The sequence below is a fragment of the Dendropsophus ebraccatus genome, chromosome 4 (assembly GCF_027789765.1).
Source record: "Dendropsophus ebraccatus isolate aDenEbr1 chromosome 4, aDenEbr1.pat, whole genome shotgun sequence".
In the NCBI taxonomy this organism is placed as follows: domain Eukaryota; kingdom Metazoa; phylum Chordata; class Amphibia; order Anura; family Hylidae; genus Dendropsophus; species Dendropsophus ebraccatus.
In genome coordinates, this window is record NC_091457.1 from 1,946,976 (window position 1) to 1,960,933 (window position 13,958).

The 13,958-nt window shown below is 51.3% G+C and overlaps 1 protein-coding gene across 10 annotated transcripts in view; it reads left to right on the top strand.

Annotated features, from left to right (window-relative positions):
* SOX6 (SRY-box transcription factor 6) overlaps positions 1–13,958 on the top strand; it is a 425,495-nt gene that overhangs the window by 84,577 nt on the left and 326,960 nt on the right. Inside the window, exon 1 of one of the 10 annotated variants that reach the window (XM_069965000.1) lies at positions 10,653–10,734. The exons of 8 other annotated variants lie outside the window; for them this stretch is intronic. The gene's annotated coding sequence lies outside the window, so the exon portion shown is untranslated. Of the gene's footprint in view, positions 1–10,652; positions 10,735–13,958 lie in introns of those variants that run through there. One more of the 10 variants, XM_069965004.1, reaches the window with a different exon arrangement.

The following is a 13,958-nucleotide window of genomic DNA, read 5'->3' on the forward strand; positions in this document are numbered from 1 at the left end:
AGTATGTGTGAGGCGTATAGCGTATATCTCCTGGTGTCAGGTGTCTATAGATGTCTTTGGTACAGACACAACAGCGGCTATGGGAGCGTCCTCGCCGGACATCACAGGGGAGAGGAAGGGGAATGGCCGATAAGGAAGGTGAAACCTACAACACACATGACAACAGGAGCTCACAATCTAAGAGGAATAGACCAAAGATAGCAGCGTTATCTGAGCAGCGGATTGTGTAAATGTAGGGGTGTACTGTGTGTGTGATCTATTCTTTGTATGCTTATATCCCTTGTAGTCTGGTATGTATATGGTGTATATACCGCTGAAGCCTGTTATGTATATGGCATATACACCCATGTCCGGTATGTATATGGCGTACACACCTGTGTCCGGTATGTATATGGTGTATACACCCATGTCCGGTATGTGTATGTATACACCTGTGTCTGGTATGTATATGTTATATATACACGTGGACACAGCAGGACACTCCGATCTTCTCGCCCCCTCCACCGCTCGCTCGCCCGGCCGGCCGGAGATGTCAGGACAGATGAAGTGTTTCCTTCAGCAATAACGGCTGTAATGTCATTTTCATGGCTGCTGCGATGTAATAATTTGCGGATAATTGCTGGATAAACAAGTTTCCCTGCGATGTGTTTCTGTCCGGGATAATAAATTGCTGACATCTTGGATGACATGGTTTGGAAACAGCGAATAAGTGACCCTTAAAGCCATCACAAGACACAGAGCAGATGGCAGGATCGGTCGAAAGTGTGAAGGGAGGAAACGCTGAGCCGGGACAGCGCTGCAGCTGAGAGGAGTGTGTGATGGGAGTGCAGCATTCTTCTGTCTCCTGACTTCTGTCCCCTGATGAGGTCCTTAGAGGGTGGGATTATGGTCCTGGTGTAGCACGGATCCCTGGATGGAGTCTATAAGGTACTGTCCTCTCCTGCTCAGTGCAGAAGACGTCCCGTCCTCTGTTACATCCAGAGCTGCATCTGCCGGACCTCTGCGGAAACCAAGTGTTGAATCTGCAGAAGATAACCTCAGATTAGATGATGTCACCCTATATAGTCCTCACCCCTGGCAGCCTGTATAGTCCTGACACCTGGCACCCTATATAGTCCTGTCAACCTATATAGTCCTGAACCCGGACAGCCTGTATGGCCCTCACCCCTGTCACCCTATATAGTCCTGACCCCAGGCACCCTATATAGTCCTGAATCCTTGCACATTATATAGTCCTGACCTCTGGCAGCCTATGTGGTCCTGTTGCCTGGCACCCTAAATATTTCTTAATCGGTGCACCCTATATGTTCCTGACCCCTTCTGGCTTAATCCTGGCACTTTATATAGTCCTCCACCCCGGCTACCTCTATTGTCCTCCGTCCCGACACCCTCTATAAGTCCTCCATCCCGGAACCCTCTATATTCCTCCAACCCGGCACCCTCTGTAGTCCTCCATCCCGGCACCCTCTATAAGTCCTCCATCCCGCCACCCTCTATAGTCCTCCATCCTGGCACTTTATATAGTCCTTCATCCCGGCACTCTCTATAGTCCTCCATCCCGGCACCCTCTATAATCCTTCACCCTAACACCCTCTATAGTCTTTTCGTTCCCCTTTGACCTGAAGTCTATAACTTTATTAATTTACTCCTTTTTGTTGCGGCGGGTGCAGTGAACAGTGGCGCCTCCTTCATCAGTCACCTTCCTGGAGCTGATCCTGCGCGGCCCCTCGCTGACAATACGTAGCACACTACTTGCAGAACTCTCCGCCATTCCTCATTTGCAGCCTTAATGACGGCATTATAATAAATGAGGGGGGAAGAAAAAGCAGAAAAAAATCTAATCTGGATCGTCTCCTGCCTCCCCCCCCCCTCGTGCAACAACTGAGAATATTAAAGCCGGCAGCTATAATGTGACCTTTGCCGGGGATAAAAGACTGTTTCCTAACAATTCCCTTTTGTTCAGTGTGTCAGGCCGCGCTCAGAAAGGACCCTGCGATTAATCGGAGTAAATGCGCCATTACACCCGTAATCCGTGTCCTTCTGTCAGTGTCTGCTTTAATTAAATAGGAAATAGCGGCTGAGGATATCACACGGAAGCGGCTGGGATTGCCACCAGAAAGAGTTTGCTTGATGAGGAGATTAAAGGAATTATTTTCTGTACAAGAGACGAGGACGGCGATTCCAGCGCGCAACGCGGCTTTGATAAAATAACAATTCTATAGATGATCAGATGCCGCTATCTCATAATGCTAATGATCTCCCGGAGCCGCCGACGTCTCCTCCAAACACGGGAAGTTTAAGGCAATAAAGGAATTTGTCTTATGATTTCCAGACTCCATCAGCGCACGTTGTGATACAAGCGCATGGAAAAAAGCTGCGCTATCAAGCGGGAACTACATGGACCAGTATGCATCCATAGCATTCACCCTCACCTATATAACGGAGCTTGTTCAATGATCATTGTGGTAGCAAACCGCTGTGTGTAAACAGGAACATAAACAGGACAATAACAGATGTGTCAAAAAGCTCCGCAGAGCCACGGCACTAGGAAAGGACCTAGCAAAGGGCTGGCTCCTGTACGGAGACCACCAACAGCACCATATTAAGTGGCCCCTTCAGTCATTATCCTGCTCGCTTACGAGTCTGATGATATGACCAGGGCAATTACCAAAGCCGGGCATCCATCCACAGATGTGACTACACCAGTCATCAATCAGTCCTCCCAGCAAGTGTCCCATGACTTGTAATAGACTTGAGTCCGACCTCTGCCTCATAGTCAAAAGGAGGCAACTTTTCAAATAGTCTTATTGATTAAAAAAAGGCAAAAAACAAACAAAAAAAAGCACTCTGCAGATCTTATAGTAAGCGATGTGTCTCCATGGTAACAGACTACAAACAATCCTGTAGACCAAGACTCCGCCTACATATCACCAGCTCATAGTCTGTAGATAATGTCGCCTAACCCTGCATATACCGCTTGAACCGTGACAAATGTGTGAAATGTTTCAGCGTGCTGGGAGGGAAGATGTAGTAGCATCAGTACAGCACCCGGCTCATTCTGTGGCTCCATAGAGAATGAATCGAGCTGCGGATAATGCGCCAACCCACAGCTCCATTTATAACAAGGCAACCGGGGCCCTGATCTAGAGATCCCTGGGGGACACAGAAGTCGGACCCCCTACAAACTCTTACATGTCCCCAGCCCTCTGGATAGGGGACAAGAAAGTTTAAATCTCAACCCTCCTGGTAGCAGTGTGCAGTACACATCCCCATGCAGTCACCTATGGTGGTCAGGGATTTCCCACTTGACACATGGCAGTATGGTCCCATGTTGGTGAGATCTTGGGGTCTGCACGTTGTAGATGAAGAGACAATACGGTTCCTCTCAGATGATCAGTCCATGGAGAAGCTCTGAAGATTACAGCCCCACATTGGCAGAGCGCGGCAGCACACAGGGATCATTATGGCAGCCATTCCCCGCTCCTTTCTCTCTCCGGCCTACGACAATAGGTTGTTGATTCAAAGGACAAGAGGAGAACAATTGTGTCCTGTGTTTGGTAGCAGCCCAGCATCCTAATGCCCTCTCCTAATAATGGTCTCATTATTGTCATTGTAAAGTGGGGCCTCAGGAGGACGAATATTTGCAGGCGTACGTCACTATTTTGCAGATCTCGATTAGCTCATCGTGGTGTCTGCGCTGTGAAAATCGTGGCTAATTAGGAGCGCCGCGAGCCTCGCAGCTTCTGAGCCCATGAGTTAAAAGGTAGCACTCTGGATAGGCCGGCAAGAAGGTGGAAAAAAGGGGATTAAAACAGTTGCCGTAGTAACATTAAAGTTCCATCTGTGCGGCAACAATGGCGTTTTGTTTCTCCCCCACCTTTGTGTAAAAATTGGTTTTGTTTGTAAAGGACAGGGTCCCTTTTATGAGTGGCTGGAATCCAGCCGAACTCCCTGTAGTTGTGGACCGCGAGAGATGAAAGGTCACAGAGAGACTTCAGGACACTAAGGTGTATTGTTATCTCTCAACAATAGCCCATTGTCTTGTCCTATTATTTCTAGCCAGGCGGTGAAACAAATACGCCGCCTTTAATCAGGTGAAAGCTAAGATACAGAGGATGTGCCCGCAAAGAACAAAAGAGGCTCAGATGATGTGACTTCTCCAAGTAAACTTACAGCCGTTGTGTGCCCCCTCCACAGGAACGCAGCCGCAGTTATAGGAGCCGACAAGGCCCTGGGGGGCGCAACACTCCAGATGTGCCGGATCCCACCAGACCGCTCAGTGATGGAACCTCAGCTTCCCGCAGGACTTGTCCTTGTTTTTAGGGAATCAGTGATGATACAGGGAACCGGCAGTCATCGCTGAAGAGCTGAAAGTACCAGGACCAAGGCATCTGATACCAGACAGAACACGGTGATACCAGTGCTGCTCCATACAGAACGTGGTGATAGCAGAGCTGCTCCATACAGAACACCATCATAACAGTGCTGCTCCATACAGAACGTGGTGATAGCAGAGCTGCTCCATACAGAACACCATCATAACAGTGCTGCACCAGACAGAACACTGTGGTACCAAAGCTGCACCAGACAGAACACTGTGGTACCAGAGCTGCACCAGACAGAAAACTGTGGTACCAGAGCTGCTCCATGCAGAACACCATCATACCAGAACTGGACCAGACAGAACACGGTGGTACCAGAGCTACTCCATACAGAACACCATCATAACAGAACTGGACCAGACAGAATGTGGTGACACCAGAGCTGGTCCAGACAAAACACAGTAACACCAGAGCTGGACTAGACAGAACGTGGTGATACCAGAGCTGGCCCAGACAAAACAACAAAACACAGTAATACCAGAGCTGGACTAGACAGAACGTGGTGATACCAGAGCTGGTCCAGACAAAACACAGTAATACCAGAGCTGGACTAGACAGAACGTGGTGATACCAAAGCTGGTCCAGACAAAACACAGTAACACCAGAGCTGGACTAGACAGAACGTGGTGATACCAGAGCTGGTCCAGACAAAACACAGTAATACCAGAGCTGGACTAGACAGAACGTGGTGATACCAGAGCTGGTCCGAACAAAACACAGTAACACCAGAGCTGGACTAGACAGAACGTGGTGATACCAGAGCTGGTCCAGACAAAACACAGTAACACCAGAGCTGGACTAGACAGAATGTGGTGATACCAGAGCTGGTCCAGACAAAACACAGTAACACCAGAGCTGGACTAGACAGAATGTGGTGATACCAGAGCTGGTCCAGACAGAACACAGTAATACCAGAGCTGGTCCAGACAAAACACAGTAACACCAGAGCTGGACCAGACAGAACACAATAATACCAGAGCTGGTCCAGACAAAACACAGTAATACCAGAGCTGGACCAGACAGAAAGTGGTGATACCAGAGCTGGACCAGACAAAACACAGTATTACCAGAGCTGGTCCAGACAGAACACAATAATACCAGAGCTGGTCCAGACAAAACACAGTAATACCAGAGCTGGACCAGACAGAACACGGTGATACCAGAGCTGGACCAGACAGAATGTGGTGACACCAGAGCTGGACCAGACAGAACACGGTGATACCAGAGCTGGACCAAACAGAACACGGTGACACCAGAGCTGGACCAGACAGAACACGGTGACACCAGAGCTGGACCAGACAGAACACGGTGACACCAGAGCTGGACCAGACAGAATGTGGTGAAACCAGAGCTGGACCAGACAGAACACGGTGACACCAGAGCTGGACCAGATAGAACACGGTGATACCAGAGCTGGACCAGACAGAACACGGTGACACCAGAGCTGGACCAGACAAAACACAGTAATACCAGAGCTGGTCCAGACAGAACACAATAATACCACAGCTGATCCAGACAGAACACGGTGACACCAGAGCTGGACCAGACAGAACACTGTGATACCAGAGCTGGACCAGACAGAACACGGTGATACCAGAGCTGGACCAGACAGAATGTGGTGACACCAGAGCTGGACCAGACAGAACACGGTGATACCAGAGCTTGACCAAACAGAACACGGTGACACCAGAGCTGGACCAAACAGAACACGGTGATACCAGAGCTTGACCAAACAGAACACGGTGACACCAGAGCTGGACCAGACAGAACACGGTGATACCAGAGCTGGACCAGACAGAATGTGGTGACACCAGAGCTGGACCAGACACAATGTGGTGACACCAGAGCTGGACCAGACAGAACACTGTGACACCAGAGCTGGACCAGACACAACACGGTGACACCAGAGCTGGACCAGACAGAACACGGTGACACCAGAGCTGGACCAGACAGAACACGGTGACACCAGAGCTGGACCAGACAGAACACTGTGATACCAGAGCTTGACCAAACAGAACATGGTGACACCAGAGCTGGACCAGACAGAACACTGTGACACCAGAGCTGGACCAGACAGAACACGGTGATACCAGAGCTGGACCAGACAGAATGTGGTGATACCAGAGCTGGACCAGACAGAACACGGTGACACCAGAGCTGGACCAGACAGAACACGGTGATACCAGAGTTGGACCAGACAGAATGGGGTGACACCAGAGCTGGACCAGACACAATGTGGTGACACCAGAGCTGGACCAGACAGAACACTGTGACACCAGAGCTGGACCAGACAGAACACGGTGACACCAGAGCTGGACCAGACAGAATGGGGTGACACCAGAGCTGGACCAGACAGAACACGGTGACACCAGAGCTGGACCAGATAGAACACGGTGATACCAGAGCTGGACCAGACAGAAAGTGGTGACACCAGAGCTGGACCAGACACAATGTGGTGACACCAGAGCTGGACCAGACAGAACACTGTGACACCAGAGCTGGACCAGACAGAACACGGTGACACCAGAGCTGGACCAGACAGAACACGGTGACACCAGAGCTGGACCAGACAGAACACGGTGACACCAGAGCTGGACCAGATAGAACACGGTGATACCAGAGTTGGACCAGACAGAATGTGGTGACACCAGAGCTGGACCAGACACAATGTGGTGACACCAGAGCTGGACCAGACAGAACACTGTGACACCAGAGCTGGACCAGACAGAACACGGTGATACCAGAGCTGGACCAGACAGAATGTGGTGATACCAGAGCTGGACCAGACAGAACACGGTGACACCAGAGCTGGACCAGACAGAACACGGTGATACCAGAGCTGGACCAGACAGAATGTGGTGATACCAGAGCTGGACCAGACAGAACACGGTGACACCAGAGCTGGACCAGATAGAACACGGTGATACCAGAGCTGGACCAGACAGAATGTGGTGACACCAGAGCTGGACCAGACACAATGTGGTGACACCAGAGCTGGACCAGACAGAACACTGTGACACCAGAGCTGGACCAGACAGAACACGGTGACACCAGAGCTGGACCAGACAGAACACGGTGACACCAGAGCTGGACCAGACAGAACGGTTTCATCCTTGCTGTACAGCTCTTTTGGTTGTTTTCTCGTGTGTCCCGGCTCAGATGGCGTCATGGCCTTGGAGTTGTGGTTCTATGCTCCTTGCTATAGACTTGTCCTTGCCCTGTGCTGACCTTGTCTTCCATTGTGTTGCGCCTCACCTCTGGCGACTCTCGCACACGGCCACAGCGCAGCAATGTGTTAGACATTCTCAAGCTTCTCCCAGCAAGGAGGAAATCCCAGCGGTGCTCATCCTTATCTCCCAACAATGAGCGCAGCTCCGAGGCTCATACACTGCGCTACAAAAGACTCTCCCTTAGTGAGAGCGGCAGTCTGTGACCTGTATAATAATGACTATATAACAATGCAATTATCCAATGACCATACAGTAAGAACATCTGTATAATAACTGCTCTATAATGTAATGTACACAGTGACCCAACCAGCAGAATAGTGAGTGCAGCTCTGGGGTATAATACAGGATGTAACTAGGGATCAGTAATGTATGTACACAGTGACCCCACCAGCAGAACAGAATAGTGAGTGCAGCTCTGGGGTATAACACAGGATGTAACCCAGGATCAGTAATGTAATGTATGTACACAGTGACCCCACCAGCAGAATAGTGAGTGCAGCTCCGGAGTATAATACAGGATGTAACTCAGGATCAGTACAGGATCAGTAATGTATGTACACAGTGACCCCACCAGCAGAATAGTGAGTGCAGCTCTGGGGTATAATACAGGATGGAACTCAGGATCAGTAATGTAATGTATGTACACAGTGACCCCACCAGCAGAATAGTGAGTGCAGCTCTGGGGTATAACACAGGATGTAACTCAGGATCAGTAATGTAATGTATGTACACAGTGACCCCACCAGCAGAATAGTGAGTGCAGCTCCGGAGTATAATACAGGAGGTAACTCAGTACAGTACAGGATCAGTAATGTATGTACACATAGGACTGTACTTGCTATAGTGTATATTTGTGTCATTACCATGCCCTCCTTGTATATCTCCCAGGCTCTTATACGTTGTTGTATTGTGGGCAGCTAACAAGACATAAATGAGGTGGTCGTCCTCCTTCCTTCATACCTCCTGCTGGTCACTGCGGATTAGCCCAATGCTCCTGCACAGCCCACCAGTGAGATCAAATGCTGCAAAATAATGGCGCACATGTCCGATAATCACCGTCATCAAATAATTTTACTATTAATGACCCAGCGGCAAAGCCTCATTACAGTGTGTGGGGGGGAGGGGAGCACATTAACATATCCGTCCATAATAATGTCCTGGAGAAGAAGAAATCTATCTATCTATCTATCTATCTATCTACCTATCTATCTCCTATCTATCTATCTCCTATCTATCTCCTATCTATCTATCTATCTATCTATCTATCTATCTATCTATCTATGTGTTAGCCTGGTTTGGGTACAGTCAGTATATTGTAGAACTTTCCGACCTCTCTGGCTATAAATAGTCCCCCCCCTCATAGGGTGCTCTCCATTATTGGCCCCTGGAGGGATCAGTAACTTATTTGTCTTGTAGAAAGTCATGAAATGATTTCATATAGAGAGAATCGGAGAACATGATGAGTGTGACACATGGCAGGCGGACGCCCCTGTTTAGTCTGGATTTATGTAATGGATGTAAATTACGGATAATGGCTGGGTGGATGTCAGAGCCTGGTGTCCCCTGAGATGTGAGGCACTGCAGCTCTCTAGCCTTAAGGCCCGATCCCCGGGGTGCGGTCATGTAGCATACTCACCCAAGGCCATATGGTGAATGATGGGATCCCTCCATCACTGCCCACTAGATCCCTGACAGCCAGATGGACCGAGGTCAGCAATTTCAGCTCTGGATGTAACTGTGGGATATGTGATGCAGTGCCACACTGATCTATGTGGAAAGATATGTGGTCCTTATGGTTATGCAGAGCTCACTAGTTTAGTGTGGTCCCTTATGGTTGTGCGGAGCTCAGTGGTTTACTGTGGCCCCTTATGATTGTGCGGAGCTCAGTGGTTTACTGTGGCCCCTTATAATTGTGCGGAGCTCAGTGGTTTAGAGTGGCACCTTATGGTTGTGTGGAGTTCAGTGGTTTAGTGTGGCCCCTTATGGTTGTGTGGAGTTCAGTGGTTTAGTGTGGCCCCTTATGGTTGTGCAGTGCTCAGTGGTTTAGTGTGGCCCCTCATGGTTGTGCGGAGCTCAGTGGTTTAGTGTGGCCCCTTATGGCTGTGTGGAGTTCAGTGGTTTAGTGTGGCCCCTTATGGTTGTGCGGAGCTCAGTAGTTTAGTGTGGCCCCTTATGGTTGTGTGGAGTACAGTGGTTTAGTGTGGCCCCTTATGGTTGTGTGGAGCTCAGTGGTGTAGCGTTGGCCATTATGGTTGTGCGGAGCTCAGTGGTTTAGTGTGGCCCCTATGGTTGTGCGGAGCTCAGTGGTTTCTCTATTCCTTTTTGCTGTTTTAGTCTTTGGCGCAGCCTCCTGTGGCCTCTTCCCGCAGGGCGGTCAGGTGATGAGATGGAGCCATGATTTTCCCTCTTTCTTTTGTCTGTTGTTTTTGTCTTCGTTGCGGTCTCCTGTGGCCTCTTCCTGCAGGGAGATCAGGTGATGAGATAAAGCTATAATTTTCCCTCGTCCTTTTTGCTGTTTTTGTCTTTGGCGCGGTCTCCTGTGGCCTCTTTCCGCAGGGCAGTCAGGTGATGAGATGGAGCCATGATTTTCCCTCTTCCTTTTTGCTGTTTTTGTCTTCGTTGCGGTCTCCTGTGGCCTCTTTCCGCAGGGCGGTCAGGTGATGAGATGGAGCCATGATTTTCCCTCTTCCTTTTTGCTGTTTTTGTCTTTGGCGCGGTCTCCTGTGGACTCTTTCCGCAGGGCGGTCAGGTGATGAGATGGAGCCATGATTTTCCCTCTTTCTTCCTTTTGGCAGTTGTTTTCGTCTTCAGTGCGGTCTCCTGTGGCTAGCAATGACTCCCGCCCGCTAATAACACATAAGTGTCTTCATTTAGTTAAATATTAAATCCCGTTATATAATAAGACGAGGTTTTACCATCGCTCAGTATTATCTTCACTCATTCATCTCAGCACAAGCACCAGCGGGTTAACTGGCCACCGATTACACATTAACTAGTCCCCTGGTTGATGATTTACCCCGTACGGACTCTCGTGGGCTTCCATTACTACCTGCTGTTACCTAGAATTTGAGTCTCAGCGCTGGTGTGCGGCCCGGGCCGCCGTATCGGGATGGCCGGTACAGGTAGGATGACATCTCTCTGTATCCAGTGACTTCCCTAGTTATTACTGACCACAGAAGTGGCGGGTGCCCACCCCCTGATCTGTACCCTCTGCGGATTAGTGGGATCTTAACAGCACTTATTCTGTGCCATTCTGCAGGAGGCGTAGACTTGCGGCTGGATATGACAGAGATTGGAGGTCATCAGTAGTGGGTGGGAGGGACGAGCCCGGTGCAAGGGGTCTGTGTCTGGGGGTCATCAGTGGCGGGTGGGAGGGACGAGCCAGGTGTGTGGGGTCAGTGTCTGGGGGTCATCAGTGGCGGGTGGGAGGGACGAGCCAGGTGTGTGGGGTCAGTGTCTGGGGGTCATCAGTGGTGGGTGGGAGGTACGAGCCAGGTGTGCGGGGTCAGTGACTGGGGGTCATCAGTGGCGGGTGGGAGGGATGAGCCAGGTGTGCGGGGTCAGTGTCTGGGGGTCATCAGTGGAGGGTGGGAGGGGCGAGCCAGGTGTGCGGAGTCAGTGACTGGGGGTCATCAGTGAAGGGTGGGAGGGGTGAGCCAGGTATGCAGGGTCAGTGACTGGGGGTCATCAATGGCGGGTGGGAGGGACGAGCCAGGTGTGCGGGGTCAGTGTCTGGGGGTCATCAGTGGCGGGTGGGAGGAACGAGCCAGGTGTGCGGGGTCCAGTGACTGGGGGTCATCAGTGGCAGGTGGGAGGGATGAGCCAGGTGTGCAGGGTCAGTGTCTGGGGGTCATCAGTGGCGGGTGGGAGGAACGAGCCAGGTGTGCGGGGTCCAGTGACTGGGGGTCATCAGTGGCAGGTGGGAGGGATGAGCCAGGTGTGCAGGGTCAGTGTCTGGGGGTCATCAGTGGCAGGTGGGAGGGCCGAACCAGGTGTTCGGGGTCAGTGACTGGGGGTCATCAGTGGTGGGTGGGTGGGAGGGATGAGCCAGGTGTGCGGGGTCAGTGTCTGGGGGTCATCAGTGGTGGGTGGCAGGGACGAGCCAGGTGTGCGGGGTCAGTGACTGGGGGTCATCAGTGAAGGGTGGGAGAGGCGAGCCAGGTGTGCAGGGTCAGTGACTGGGGGTAATCAGTGGTGGGTGGCAGGGACGAGCCAGGTGTGTGGGGTCAGTGTCTGGGGGTCATCAGTGAAGGGTGGGAGGGGCGTGCCAGGTGTGTGGGGTCAGTGTCTGGGGGTCATCAGTGGTGGGTGGCAGGGACGAGCCAGGTGTGCGGGGTCAGTGACTGGGGGTCATCAGTGAAGGGTGGGAGAGGCGAGCCAGGTGTGCAGGGTCAGTGACTGGGGGTAATCAGTGGCGGGTGGGAGGGACGAGCCAGGTGTGCGGGGTCAGTGACTGGGGGTCATCAGTGGCGGGTGGGAGGGATGAGCCAGGTGTGCGGGGTCAGTGACTGGGGGTCATCAGTGGAAGGTGGGAGGGGCGTACCAGGTGTGTGGGGTCAGTGACTGGGGGGTCATCAGTGGAGGGTGGGAGGGGCGTGCCAGGCGTGCGGGGTCAGTGACTGGGGGTCATCAGTGGCAGGTGGGAGGGATGAGCCAGGTGTGCAGGGTCAGTGTCTGAGGGTCATCAGTGGAGGGTGGGAGGGGCGTGCCAGGTGTGCGGGGTCAGTGACTGGGGGTCATCAGTGGAGGGTGGGAGGGGCGTGCCAGGTGGGAGGGGTCAGTGACTGGGGGTCATTAGTGGAGGGTGGGAGGGGCGAGCCAGGTGTGCGGGGTCAGTGTCTGGGGGTCATCAGTGGAGGGTGGGAGGGGCGATCCAGGTGTGTGGGGTCAGTGACTGGGGGTCATTAGTGGAGGGTGGGAGGGGCGTGCCAGGTGTGCGGGGTCAGTGACTGGGGGTCATTAGTGGAGGGTGGGAGGGGCGAGCCAGGTGTGTGGGGTCAGTGACTGGGGGTCATCAGTGGAGGGTGGGAGGGGCGTGCCAGGCGAGCGGGGTCAGTGACTGGGGGTCATCAGTGGAGGGTGGGAGGGACGAGCCAGGTGTGCGGGGTCAGTGACTGGGGGTCATCAGTGGAGGGTGGGAGGGGCGAGCCAGGTGTGTGGGGTCAGTGACTGGGGGTCATCAGTGGAGGGTGGGAGGGGCGTGCCAGGCGAGCGGGGTCAGTGACTGGGGGTCATCAGTGGAGGGTGGGAGGGGCGTGCCAGGTTTACGTGGTCAGTGATTCTAGTTACTTAGCTGTTTTAGTTAAAATGGTGTTTTGTTTCTTAGTTGAGTCTTGGGTCTTTGGAGTTTAGAAGGTGTATAAGCGCCCTAGGGGCACCCGTTGGTCTCCCTTACCAGGATCCTATGTAATTTGGGATATTAGTCCTGTATGAACTCACATCATGGGATAAATAACAACAAGTTATGTGTCTTTTTACCTGTTGTATCAGATGACAGTAGAAAGAAATCATCGCTAGAGCGTCTTCGTGTAAGGGGCCGTGTACTAGACATCTGGAATCGATGTTTACTAATATTGAGGGAAAGATTGTTGACTGGGATAGATTTACGCCTTCTGTCAGTGAATGGAAGCAGTCATGGTTTACATTTACAGCTGAGAATTTGTTACAGTACATCAGCGGAAGGGTCCTAATAGACAAAACAAGTTTTCACAAATAACATTAAACAAGCGCGAACAATATCTACCTGAAATCGTTCACCATTTTACATTGAACAATAGCCGTTAGTTACGCTTTTTACTACAATTGTGGACTCCATTTGATCCCTGCAAATTAACGAACAAATACACAGAACGATTTAGTGAACAATGATTTTAGCTTCAGCTCAGAAGATGCGCTCAATGACACATGAACGTTTTTTTGATTGTTGGCTGCATTGATGCGAAAAGATTGTGTAAATTCAAACAATATAACGGTTTTTGTCACGATAATCGTCCCGTGTCATAGGGCCCTAAGAATCATCCACTGGTGTGGAATAGCAGAACTCCACCAGATCCTGTTACCACTTGCTAGAAGAGTGGACAAAATCTCCTGAGTCAGTTACTTAGCGCACTACAGGGTCTATCGACGTGACCGTGAATGTCAGAGGTGTCGGTATATTTGTGGAGTCTGTGTGACTACCATTCCAGTTAATGCAATGATGGCGGAAAGCCGGAGTAATTACATTAATAAATCTTCCCCATTGTGTTCCTTCCCCTTTAATTAGCCCCTTGAAGCAGCTCCCAATTAATTCTCTGTCAGCTTTCTCTGAGTATCAACTTTTCCAGGAAGGAGTATCCAACCTGTGAGT